Source organism: Syngnathoides biaculeatus, chromosome 9 (genome assembly GCF_019802595.1).
Source record: "Syngnathoides biaculeatus isolate LvHL_M chromosome 9, ASM1980259v1, whole genome shotgun sequence".
Classification (NCBI taxonomy): Eukaryota; Metazoa; Chordata; class Actinopteri; order Syngnathiformes; family Syngnathidae; genus Syngnathoides; species Syngnathoides biaculeatus.
Window position 1 is genome coordinate 1,108,428 of NC_084648.1, and position 13,350 is coordinate 1,121,777.

General features: G+C 39.1%; 1 protein-coding gene across 2 annotated transcripts in view; it reads right to left on the reverse strand.

Moving 5' to 3' along the window:
- Positions 1–13,350, reverse strand: part of mvb12a (multivesicular body subunit 12A) — a 35,725-nt gene that overhangs the window by 22,022 nt on the left and 353 nt on the right. The window lies entirely within an intron of this gene.

Genomic DNA, 13,350 nt, shown 5'->3' on the forward strand with positions numbered 1-13,350 from the left:
CATGTGGTGATATCATTTCCACATTGATTTCAGTTTTTGATGCAGTGCCGCCTGAGGGATCGAAGGTCACGGCCATTCAAGGTTGATTTTTGCCTTTGCCGCTTACATGCTGAGATTTCTCCAGATTCTCTGAACCTTTTCGTTATATTCTAGACAATAGATGATGAAATCCTTAAATTCCTTGCAACTGTACATTGAGGAATATTGTTTGACTATTTTCTCAGACACTTGTTCACAAATCTATTTCGATAAATTTTTCGGAGCTTATGATTTCTCCGAGTTGTTCTGTAAATTGAGGCATCCAGCGAAGATGCATTCGCGGTTTAGCCATCGTTAGCTTGCTAGAGTAACTGCAAGCTGAAATGGTAAATGGGCCCTGTTCTGAAAGCAAACCACAGCTAACTCACAACTGAGTGCAGCCTATGACGACGTCACTTTGTACTTACATAGTGGGGAAGGGAACTTGCGCTAGAACGTATATGCGCCAGACCAGTGACGTTACTGGGGTTGTGTTTTAGCCCTGGCTACAACATCAGGAAAATTCCAACGGTGAAAAAGATGCCAAATCGATTGCTTAGCAACTCAGCAGTATATTGTCTTTGCATGCGTTTTCAGCACTTCAAACATATTGAATGTACAGTACTTAGAAGATACAGTTACAGTATCTCCTTAAAGCCCCTTGAAGTGATGACCACCCCACTCTGACAATGAACAAAGAAAGAAATACAGAGCAAGCTATTTCACTAGATATGTCAATAGAAACAAGTCAACGCTACCTAGCTGCCAAAGTTCTGACTGAGCACATTATTGCAAAACTCAGATCCCAGAGAACTGCGGTGTTACATGAGAGGATTCAAATCAGTCCTTTCTTAATAAAGTGTTAGCTTGCCATTAAGGGTTTGTGGTTGTGGCAATAAAATTAAAAAAAAAAAGTTGACATTGCCAGTAATTGAGGGTGAGTGCTGCCTGAATCGGGCCTCTCTTGTAAAATCCTCAACTTCTGCTCGAAAAGGGAGGCTGTACCATTCTCCTCTTCCCCCTTCCATCTTTACAAGCATCTTCAAAGCTCGAGGGAAAAACATCCGCCCCCATCACCTCAGCCCACCCCCTCACTTCACAGACATTCACCAGAGAGGCCAGAGGGGAAAAGTAAATATTAGTCTTAAAATAAGATCATACAATTATATATTTCCAAAGGAGTGGAAATTGTGCTTTGTTTCTGTTGTAAATCCTGTGCGTCAACAATCTTTTTAAAGGACTTTGATACAAAAAAAGCCACAGCATTTGAAACAGTCTTACATAACAGACACATTTCTTCAAAGGAAATACAATTACAAAAAGACTACACTCTCTACATTCATGGTGGGACAGCCTTCGGTTTCAGTTTGAGATGTGAGCAGAGAGGAAAAGTCAACCAGTCGTGTATTCCAGATTAATAATTAAAGAATCAATGTGAAACACGCTTGCAGTCTTATTATGGGGAAGAAATCATTCAGGAAGGAACAAATGATGCAAGCAGGAAGTTATACATAGGTGGGGTGGGGTCAGCAAGTCTGTTGCCATGGCTCCCACCTGATAAACTAGGTTAGCCTGAAACAGTAGGATGCGCAGCTGTTGGATATTGTGCTGGCTGAAAAGCACACACAGTAGCAACACACGAAGATTGAATTGTTTCTGTGACGTCTCCATTTGCCTCAGTGCTGTTTGACAGAAATTTTCCGTAACTATTACGATTGGGCAGAAGGTCACAGAGGAAAAATAGAACTTCCCATTAAACAGGGGAATATACAAGCTAAATGTATCATCGGGTGCTTCAAATAAACATGTACTCTGATGTAAGTAAGTACTGTACATTATGAAAATACTTTAAACTTTTATTTTATCTACTGAGTCCTGAAAGCAAGTCCTCTAGATGGCTATTTTCAGAAAAAAATTCTAGACGCGATAATTTTACTATTCCTTGTGTGCAGTGTGCCATTTTACAGATGCACAAAAACATCACTAAACCTCATCATAGAGAATATATTAGCTGATAATATTGAAAAAAAAACCCACACATCAAAGACATAAACAAGCTTTAAAAGTCTACTTACACATAAAGCATGATTTTTAGTATGTTCTTAATTAAAAAAAAAAAGGCAGCCCATTTTTCACCATACGTCATGTTTTTGTCATTCATGGATTTTTGCATTTCCCGCTATGAAAATCTTCTCAAGGAATTTGTGTTGGAGAAGAATGAGGAAGTGACATTTTTTGCAGGACTGGGGTCGAGTGTTTACATTGGTTTATACTTATTGCACCACTGAAAAATTACTGTAATTTCTCAAAAATGATACGCAAAATTTCCCCCAAATATTTTCAGAAAGTTAATAGCGTGCATTATATTTAAGTATTGATGGGGAAAAAAAAAACAAAAAAAAAAAAGTTCCATGCTTTGGGAGCAAAATAGGATCACTGTTCATGAATTCACGAGGCACCAGAACTGGATCAAGTCACTTAAGGGAGCTACGATGAATATTTTTCAGATTGGAGATGAGCCAGATGTTGCTTTTGAAGTCTTGTCCAAGAATATGTATTGTAGAGGATAAACTGCACTATGCACAAATATTAAATGTAAAAAATGTTTAAGTCAAACAGTGTTAAATATTTAAGACTGTAATATGTGTTATCAACAGTATTAAAATGTTATGCCATCGTTGAGCATTTATTTTAGTAGGTTGAGGGATTCTCTTCTGACAATTACTGGGACCAGGACACGCATGTCCTGTGGCCTGTCCCGAGATTATATTATGACTGCATCAGCACGTGCACAATGATTATTATTGATTGTTCTACAGACAGTTTTTTGAAAAACAATGCAAGGACAAACCTAACAAAATATAAATACAGATAATTCCCAATATTTTGAGCATATGGGTAGCAGCAAATTGGTGGTCCGCATTGTACATTGATAGAAGGGTTTTCGTGATTTTTTTTTTTTTTTTTTTTTAGGTCAATTTTGGGGGTGCGCATTATACTTTAGGACACATTATACTCGAGAAATTACGGCACTTGTTTTGTTTCCACCATGTTAGTCCAAAATGCCGGCTCGTCGTATTGCTGGATTTTGCTCAAACACTCGGGAAGATGGATTCACTCTTCACACTTTTTTAAAAGATCTGGTTCATCGTAAAAAATGTATTGCACAGATGCAAAGGACGAGAGTTTTGTGGGTTCTAAAAGACAGGTAAGTGTGTATAGAGCTATTAAAAAAATACTGTAACAGTTGTTGGGGGGACGGACGTAATCCTTCCCTCACAATGTAACAAGAGATCCGCGCCATAATAACTTAATAAAGTACGTAAGTCATGGGGGCTAAATTTGTCGATGAGCACGGACCGGCATTGTTCATCGCTGTGGCTGGGGCCGGCATGTGATCTGGTTTGTTTCTTGGAGTTTCTACTTTCAGTCTCCTATTCAGGAGGTAAAATATATGCTCTATTGGGTTAATGCCTGGTGATTGACTAGGCCAGTCTAAGACCTACCACGTTCCTTCGCTGATGAAGCCCTGTGTTGTGTTTAAGTGTGTTTTGGGTCATTGTCTTGTTGCATGATTAAGCTCATCCCAATTAGTTTGGATGAATTTCTCTTGATTGTATTATTAAATGGTCACTAAACATTGTGTTGTTCTCAGGAACACGAAAGGAAATCTGATTTCAAATAACATCAACGGTTTTAATGTCTCATACTAACTTTTTATGGGGTTAAAAATGATGAGTACTTCTGACAGACCCATGAAAAAAAGCATATTTATTTGGTAAGTGTCTTCTGACTGGGAAAAAAAGGAAGCGATCACTCATACAGCCACAAGTGTATTCATTTTTTTGAGAATAATTTTGTTTTCAATATTTTTGCCATGGTTTGATGCCAGTTGCTCTCATGCTTATTTATATTTATCTGATGGATTTAATGGTAGAGCGGCAGTGGGTGGGGACATGGCATAAATATGTCCTCACCCAGCTGTGGTTAACATGAAAGGACAGTCAGCTTCACAGGCTCAAAATCCTCATTGCTGGGCACTAGCCTCATAAACCAAAGTACAAGCCACAGGGTATACTGTGAAGCCCCAGATTATTGACACGATGGATGAACCAGTGATTCCCAACCATTGTTCCGCAGCACATGTAATTCATGTTCTCGAGTTCATTGAGAGATTATCAGATGTGCTGCAGAAAATACTAGGGTTTCACTAATTGGTGCTTTAAAAAAAAAATAAAATATATATATATACATATGATATCCTTGTTTATCTATCTATCTATCTACAACAATCTGTTGTAGATATTCACAAAGATTTAAAGTCATTTTAATATTACACTTGAAAAATAGGAATGGGAGCACACACTAAAAGTTAGTAGATGAGGGTTCAGGGATTCTTTTAATGCCAGAGTTATCAACAGATTTCACCAAGAAACATCTTTAAATTGCAAAAGAACTATCGAAATTCCTCGTCTGAAAACTGACAGCCAATCAACGTTTGCAGTGTATACTGTGTCATGGTCCTACCGGTCCGGCCCTGGCTGTGCAGATCCCCTGCATAGCTACGTTGATCAGAAGGCGCACACCTGTGCCTCATTGCTGATAATTAACCCCAGTATATACAGTATAGGACCCAGCGGACGGTCTGGCCTTGCTAGATCGTTGCCATCCATGCCTCGTTTCTCGTTTGTGATCCTGAACCCTTGTTTACCGACCTCTGCCTGTCCTCCGACCAACCCCATAAGCTTAACACCCTTGACACTCCTGCTCTCTCTGACTGATCTCCCGTGTACCGATCCCTGCTTGCCCGCTGACCTGCCTTCTACGCCTGACGTCCTGGTTATCGCTGCTCTAGGTGACTGTCTGCCTGATCCCCGACCTTGGAATGAATAAACACTTTTCCCAAACTGCTTCTGCGTCTCCGGAGTCATGAATTTGTGTCCTCTCCCGCACCGATGGGTCGTGACATACAGTGCTTCCTGTTCTGACGCCCCATTGCTCGTGGATACGTTTCATCGAACGGATGACGTCCGCGATCTGGCATTTTGTGGATGATTTTTGTGAAAAATAATTACAAACAAACAAAACAAAATTAATTATAATGATAATGATAATTAAATTGACCCCTCCGTACAGGGCACTTAACCACGCTTCCTGAAGTGACGTCACGCCATGTGCGCTGACGTGAGACAAACAATTAGCAAAAATATCGGCGCAGCACGAAAAGAAAAGAGCGAAACTGTCCGATTTACCGTCTGATTTCTCACTCGCATTCTTAGCTAACAGTGAAATATCGTTGAAAAGCAGACAGCAGGGCTTCAAGTATTTCAGGGAGCGGTATTTCAATGGTATTTACATGCATATCGACGGAGAAACCATTGATATTAGCGCGAGATCTTTCCAGAGTCAGAGGAAGACCGAGAAGCCACATAATATAATATATTATAACCCAAAGACGAATTCGTCATTGACAGTTTCCTATTTTCGTGTTACATGATCATACTTGTGTGCAGAATCTGTATATGTATCTGTATAGCCGTTTGTGAACCACCGTATGAAGGAAAAGAAGGCGAGGATTGATTTACGAGTTGTTTCTTTCGTTTTCTTTGTTTAACGTCACGCGGTCCCCTCAATAATTATTCTTGAATTAGTGCCGAACCTACGCAAGTCCCGACCGAGTACAACAATCACTACTGTGTCCTCAAACATCCTTCCTTCAGTCTTGGTGTCTCGGTACACGTCGAAGGCTTTTACGACTGCTAGTCCGGTTTAGCTTAGCTCACCGCCGAACAGACACACGTTTGTGCAGTCAGATCATCGTAAAATATCGCTCAACACAGATCAAGTGTGACAATCATTCACACGTAGCTATGTTATGCAAGCGAAGAACTGCTAATTCATTTATATGAGAAGTATTGAAAATCAAATAGAGGACTTACCTTTGTGCAAACATATCTGTTCCAGTTGATGAATTCAGTTGATCATGCGGTCTTCCTCAAAGTTTTATCCATCAAAGACATTTTTCGTACTGGGTCTTCGGTTTTGGAAAGGGTACGAATTGAACTCCACCACCTAGCCTTTCAGGATACCTGTCGTCACTATTATAAAGTCCGTGACTACACCTATTAACCATATCTATTGTTAAAGAACCCAAATATGCGATAAAACGCCAACAGAAGCTATACTGGACCATCCAGCGTTGTCTGAGATTATGTAGATCTCTGGCCCCTGATTGGTCAGTGACGCGGATTGCGCAATTTCTACGGAGGGGTCAATTACCCCATGGGAGGTTAAAGACTGACAAATTTGGGTGCATTTTCTCATTGTTGTTACAGTTTGGGGAACCACATGTCGACATCTTGGTCTAGCTAGAAAGAATTGTCTGGAATCCTAAGACATGGTGACCTCACAGGGCGGGGTCAAGGATGTTTCTTCGTCTGGCTGTGAAAGCTGGCACTTAGCAGATATTGTGTGGATTTTAAAAAATGTTCTTCATTTTCATTTTTTTAATGAATGTCCAAAATATATGTAATAATAATATTAATTCATATTGGAGGGTTTATTGTACATAGAAATTTAGGACAATGTCCTCCTTTAATGCAAGCGTCTCGAAGAAATTTCCTTACTGAAAAGAAAAAAGCTATTTGCAGGTGGAATGTATCAATGAATAAATGAATGTAAAACTTGGCACAGATCTAAATTCTGATTGTTGGGTCTATGTTTTTATTTTTGTCATCAGATGGCAAAACAAAAAGCACAGATTTTTTGTAAAAACAGTGGAAAGTTAGTTTTTCCTTTCTCTGCTCATATCTCATATTTTTGTGTCTGCCAGGACAGGATATAAACAGTAACGGTAACTGTGCGCTTATCAGCCATTCATTTCCTTATGACAACTTCTCTGTGTTAGTGTGCATAAGTGGGTTTTTGGATTTGAGTTTGTGGTCATACTGGAGCCAGTGAAAATCTAACCAGTGTGACCATCACTCATTCAAATGGCAAAACTGCAGTAGAGAAAGTTGAAGGAGGACTCCTTCTCTTCATCTCAGCGTAGATTGAATTGAGGACGTCCATGCATATTTGACATTTTGACAATAAGTTAATACTATTAAAAAAATATTCATTGTTCCTCTCAAAGTTTAGCACATTATTCTCAAACCACTGTTCTATTGCATTGTATTGTATTGCTGTATTTGTAACAGAAAGGTGTTTGAAAAGCAAATCTGTCACCTTGTGGCGTCTTATTGTTATTTCTGAATTTAATGTGTCTGGATGTGTACAGTAACCCAACATGCCCTATTGGAAACATTTACAATTACCTATAGTAATAGTTTATCATAAACTATGATCCCAAAACACCTTAATATCATTTTCATTTAATTTTCATCTGTTAGAAATGTTTGTTTCTTCCTCAAATGACTGGGGCCTTGGAGCCACCATTTTTTCCCCTGGACCATTCAGAAATTAGTTGTCTTTGCTTTAAAAAAAAAAAAAAAAAAAAAAAATCATATGCTGAATTTCCAGCACCACGCCAAGCTACTAAGCCATAGGTCTCCATCCGAAGATGCGAATGGACCGTACTAGCTAATTTTTGTGCGTCTCAGATGCACACCAAACATGATTGCTGATTGTTGCCACATAGACACAAGAGTAATGGCTATTTGAACTGGATATCGTAGTATTGTACGTACACTGCCTTATGAAAGTATTCAGCCCCCTTGAACTTTTCAACCTTTCGTCACATTTCAGGCTTCAAACAAAGATATAAAACTTTCCTTTTTTGTCAAGAATCAACAACAAGTGGGACATAATCGTGAAGTGGAATGAAATTTATTGGATATTTTATATTTTTTTTAACAAATAAAAAACTGAAAACTGGGGCGTGCTATATTATTCGGCCCCTTTAATTCCAGTAAAGCAAACTCACTCCAGAAGTTCAGTGAGGATCTCTGAATGATCCAATGTTGACTGATGATGATAAATAGAATCCACCTGTGTGCAAAAACTGCAAAGAAGTCTCCGTATAAATACAGCTGCTCTGTGATAGTCTCAGGGTTCTGTTTAAAGTGCAGAGAGCATCATGAAGACCAAGGAACATACCAGGCAGGTTCGAGATACTGTTGTGGAGAAGTTTAAAGCTGGATTTTGATACATAAAGATTTTCCAAGCTTGAAACATCTCAAGGAGCACCGTGAAAGCAATCTTATTGAAATGGAAAGAGTATCAGACCGCTGCAAATCTACCAAGACCCGGTCATCCCTATAAACTTTCACCCCGAACAAGGAGAAGACTGATCAGAAATGCAGCCAAGAGGCCCATGATCAGTCTGGATGAACTGCAGAGATCTACAGCTGAGGTGGGAGAGTCTATCCATAGGACAACAATCAGTCATAGACTGCACAAATCTGGCCATTATTGGAAGGGTGGCAAGAAGAAAGCCATTTCTCAAAGAGATCCATAAAAAGTCTCGTTTAAAGTTAGCAACAACCCACCTGGGAGACACACCAAATGTGGAAGAAGGTTCTCTGGTCAGATGAAACCAAAATCAAACTTTTTGGCCACAATGCAAAACAATATGTTTGGCGTAAAAGTAACACAGCTCATCATACTGAACACACCATCCCCACTGTCAAACATGGTGGTGGCAGCCTCATGGTTTGGACCTGCTTTTCTTCAGCAGGGACACGGAAGATGGTTAAAATTGAAAGAACGATGAATGGAGCCAAATACAGGACCGATCTAGAAGAAAACTTGTTGGAGTCTGCAAAAGACCTGAGACTGGGACAGAGATTTATCTTCCAACAGGACAATGATCCAAAACATAAAGCCGAATCTACAGTTGAATGGTTCACAAATAAACATATCCAGGTGTTAGAATGGCCAAGTAAAAGTCCAGACCTGAATCCAATCGAGAATCTGTGGGCAGAGCTGAATACTCGAGTTCACAAATGCTCTCCATCCAACCTCACTGAGCTCGAGCTCTTTTGCAAGGAAGAATGAGCAAGAATTTCAGACTCTCAATGTGCAAAACTGATATAGATATTCCCCAAGCGACTTGCAGCTGTAATTGCAGCAAAATGTGGCGCTACAAAGTATTAATGCAGGGCGCCCAATAATACTGCACACCCCACTTTTCAGGTTTGTATTTGTTAAAAAAAGTTGAAAATATCCAATAAATTTCATTCCACTTCACGATTGTATCACACTTGTTGATTCTTGACAAAAAACTTTGAAGCCTGAAATGTGGCGAAAGGTTGAAAAGTTCAAGTGGGCCCAATACTTTCACAAGGCACTGTATGTCTGTGACCTGGAGATATGCGCAGCAAGGCCAATAAACATCAGCGGACAATTTTGTAACTAACTGACATTGTCAACGTTTGTCAACTATTTTTGGACACATTATTTGATCCCAACGGTCCCTTTTATCCGATATCTGTTATATCAGAGATCGTTTTATCAGTTCCAGTGTACAAAGGTTTTACTCCTCTCTGGGAACTGGCACCATCTTGTAGAATCTTTGGGAGTTCTACAAAGAGTGCAAAAATACTCAGAACCACAAATAGGTGAGTTTTCAGTGAATAACAGAGCAGAGGTTAAGAAGTACACAGACAGGTGATTTAAAAAATACTGCACCACATTTATGTGTACGATTAAAGTTGTGGCATAACAAAAATAAATGAAGCTAATGAAAAGGCCAACTCACCTTTGTAAAGTTAGTGATTTAGCTGCAAACTGAATCTCAATCTCTCGCTCATGTATAATGTGTCATTACACATGATGATATTCAGGACGGAGATTGCTTGACTTTAACAGCATGTCTTTTCAAAGAAAATGTGGTTGAATTCATAATTGTGCCATTTTATGTGCCACTGTACTAAAAGATTAAACAAATGCAAAAATGAGTTGCTGTCAACAGCCACACGGTCTGGAAAACAGGTCACTTACCCCCAGTTCTTACTAATTAATTCAATTAAACTTTGGACATTGATAAAACTAAACTTTGCTTTTTTTTTTTTTTAAACAGGACACTCCTTGAATTTTACCCATGTGTTTGCAATGCACATGAAATAGAATGATCAAAGCAAAAATTTGCTTGCATTACAATGTTTATCTGCAGAAGCTAAAAGGCCTTTGGCCTGTTTAAGGGTCATGGGAAGGTTTGACTAATTCTCCAAGGGATCATTTATAAGTGAATTATTAACCATCACTGTCAGCGGCAGAGTTTCAGCTAAAGAATTTTAAGTTGGAAAGAAAACCGTATCACAGGCTTGAATCTCCAACAAAAGTACATTTTCATGTCAGCACAAATACTGCAGATGAGAAGGACGCTGAGGCTCACCCACATTTGCACACGTGGCACACTCTTCTCCTCTTACTGGAGACATGAGGGGAGTTATTTGTCTCATTTGTGCATCCACCAGTCGCAGCATGTATGGCCTTCAAATGGCAGCAATATGAGGAAGATTATGAGGACAGGCACAAAGATGGACGGGATGGAACAGGGGTCATAGTCGCTTGTTTTTCTCTCACCGGATGGAGAGAAAGGCTAAGAATACTCAAGCCACTTTATATGAACAAATTGTGACATTTATGGTTGGTCTTATTTGCCAAAAATAAGTGTAAAAAGTACAGATAAGAGCCATGTGATTCACATCATTTACAGTTTAAGTGGTTTCATTAAAATCCCTCTTCATGCCGACGCCGTTAGTCGTCAAATTCTGGACAAAAATGCAACGCAACTCCTTTCCTTTCCCCTTCCACTTCAATTGTCTCCCTCAGAGGTCCTGCACATCCTTCTGTTTGCAAACTTTGTCTTGGAGGAACCGTGTGTACTTCAGTAGCACCACAGAAAAGTTTCCAAAATGATCAAATGCGCTCAGGTGAAGTTCCAATACTAATCTCAAAAACAAAGATTAATTGACTGACGAACCAAACGCAGAACAGTAGAATTAAACTGACAAGACTCGGGTGGGAGAGCCGAATGGGTAGGAGAAGGTGGGGTGATAGCACATATTTAGAAGTGTGTTTGACAAGTTTAAGTGTGTTTTAATCAGTTGAACTATTTAAAACATAATGAAAAAAAAAATCACATATTGTGAGTAGGTCTGGAACGTATCTCTCACAAAGAATGGAGGGAAATAACCAAGTAGCAACAAAATAAAAAATACATCTAAATTAATACTGTGAATTGGATATGTGACATTATTATAGTTGACCTTGACTACCCCCCCACCCCTTCAAAAAAACATTTTAAAATACACACTTTTACTGTCCTGATTGTTTCTTGATTCTTGGTTAAAATTGGTCTTCAGACTGGACACCCCAAAAAGAGCATTAAAGCTCGTTCAGAATTGCTGGACCTTGGGTTCTGACCAGAACAAAGCAGTCAGCGCATATAACTCCAATTCTAAAGTCCTTACACAGGCTTCCAGTCAGTTTTAGAATAGATTTGAAAGTTCTGCTACTGGTCTGAAAATCACAAAATGATTTAGGTCCTGAATACACGAAAGGAATGGAAATGGAATACAAACCCAGTAGAGCTCTGAGATCGACCGACACAGGTCAAATAGTGGAGCGCAGTGTCCAAAGCAAACATGGTGAAGCAGCATTTAGGGAATATGCTGCAAAAAAGCCCCGAGTGTATTTAAGTATTTCCACTCTTAATGATATTTCTTGCAGTGTACACTTTTTTAAATTGCACTTTTATTTTTCATTGGAGAAATATATATATATATATATATATATATATATATTAATGTTCTCCCTATACTTGCATGTGTTTTCTCAGGTTAGACGCCTCTTGTCTCACCTGTGATATATATATATATATATATATATATTCTTTTGTGGTAATTTTAATATTTCCCCCCTGTTTAAATGTATGCAAATGTTTTTAATCATCTAAAGCACCTTGTGTATGAAATGCACTGTATAAAAAATTTTGCTTTCCTTCTTACCACCTCACTTTCATTATAATGGATAGGTTTCCAAAGACGTCACCACAGTCCTTAGACCAATCGGATAAATTAACGATTGAAAAAAACTTCACGCTTCACTTATCACCTGTGTTCTCTGACCTCTTTGACACACAAGATGGGGGAATTGACCCCTCCGTACAGGGCACTTAACCACGCCTCCTGAAGTGACGTCACGCCACGTGCGCCGACGTAAGACAAACAATTCGGAAAAATGGCAATTACAATACAATACATTCTTAACTGAGAGAGACGCCATGCTTCTGATTTCATTCAATCATTCACACGTAGCAATGTTATGCTAGCGGAGAACGTCTCATTCATTTATACGAGACGTGTTTTAAAAATCAAATTTAGGGCATATCTTCGTGCAAACACAGTCTGGTTAAGCTTCGGTCGCGAGCCAGCAAGAAATCGATACGTTTCTGCAGTCCGATCATCGCAAAATATCGCTCAACAAAGAATAAGTGTGTCAATCGTTCACACGTAGCAGTGTTATGCTAGCGAAGAACTTCGAATTCATTTATACGAGACATGTATTGAAAATCAAATATAGGGCATACCTTCGAGCAAACATGTGTTCCGGTTGATATTAGATTGATTTAGTTGATGATGCTGTCTTCCACAAAGTTTGATCCATCGAAGGCATTTTTCGTACTGGGTCTTCGGTTTTGGAAAGGGTACGAATCGAACTCCACCAACTCGCCTTTCAGGATACCTGTCGTCACTATTACAAAGTCCGTGACTACACCTCTTAACCATATTTTTTGTTAAATAACCCAAATACGCGATAAAACGCAAACTAAACCTATACTGGACCATGCAATGTTGTCAGAGAAAATGGCGGGAGCAAAAACGGGCTTTGGTCTAATGCAGATCTCTGGCCTCTGATTGGTCAGTGACGTGGATTGCGCAATATCCAAGGTGGGGTCAATTGGAAACCTATCCATTTTTTTAAATTTTAGTTTTGTTTTTATTTGTCACTTTACTTGAACATTTACTTCACCACACCAAGTCAATATGAGGCTGGCACAAACCTGCCTTTATCATTGTGACTTCATGAGATGTAACTAGAAAAAAATAGATATCAATGTTTCCTGTATTATTTTTTAGATTAGTTGATCATTGATTTTGTTCCATCTCCATGTCATCTTGTGTTCATTTGTCATCGATTTGTTAGCTTTTCGCCTTGCGTCTTTGCTAGGTGTCTTGTTATCTTGTCAATTTGCTTGTATGCTTTCTTGCAATCTGTGTTGGAAAATCGTTGTTGTCAAACATCTGTCGTGGCTCGTCGTGAAATGACATGTTTCCCCTTTCTAGTTGTGGGGAGTTTCCCGTGTTTCTTTGTTGTTCTTTTGGA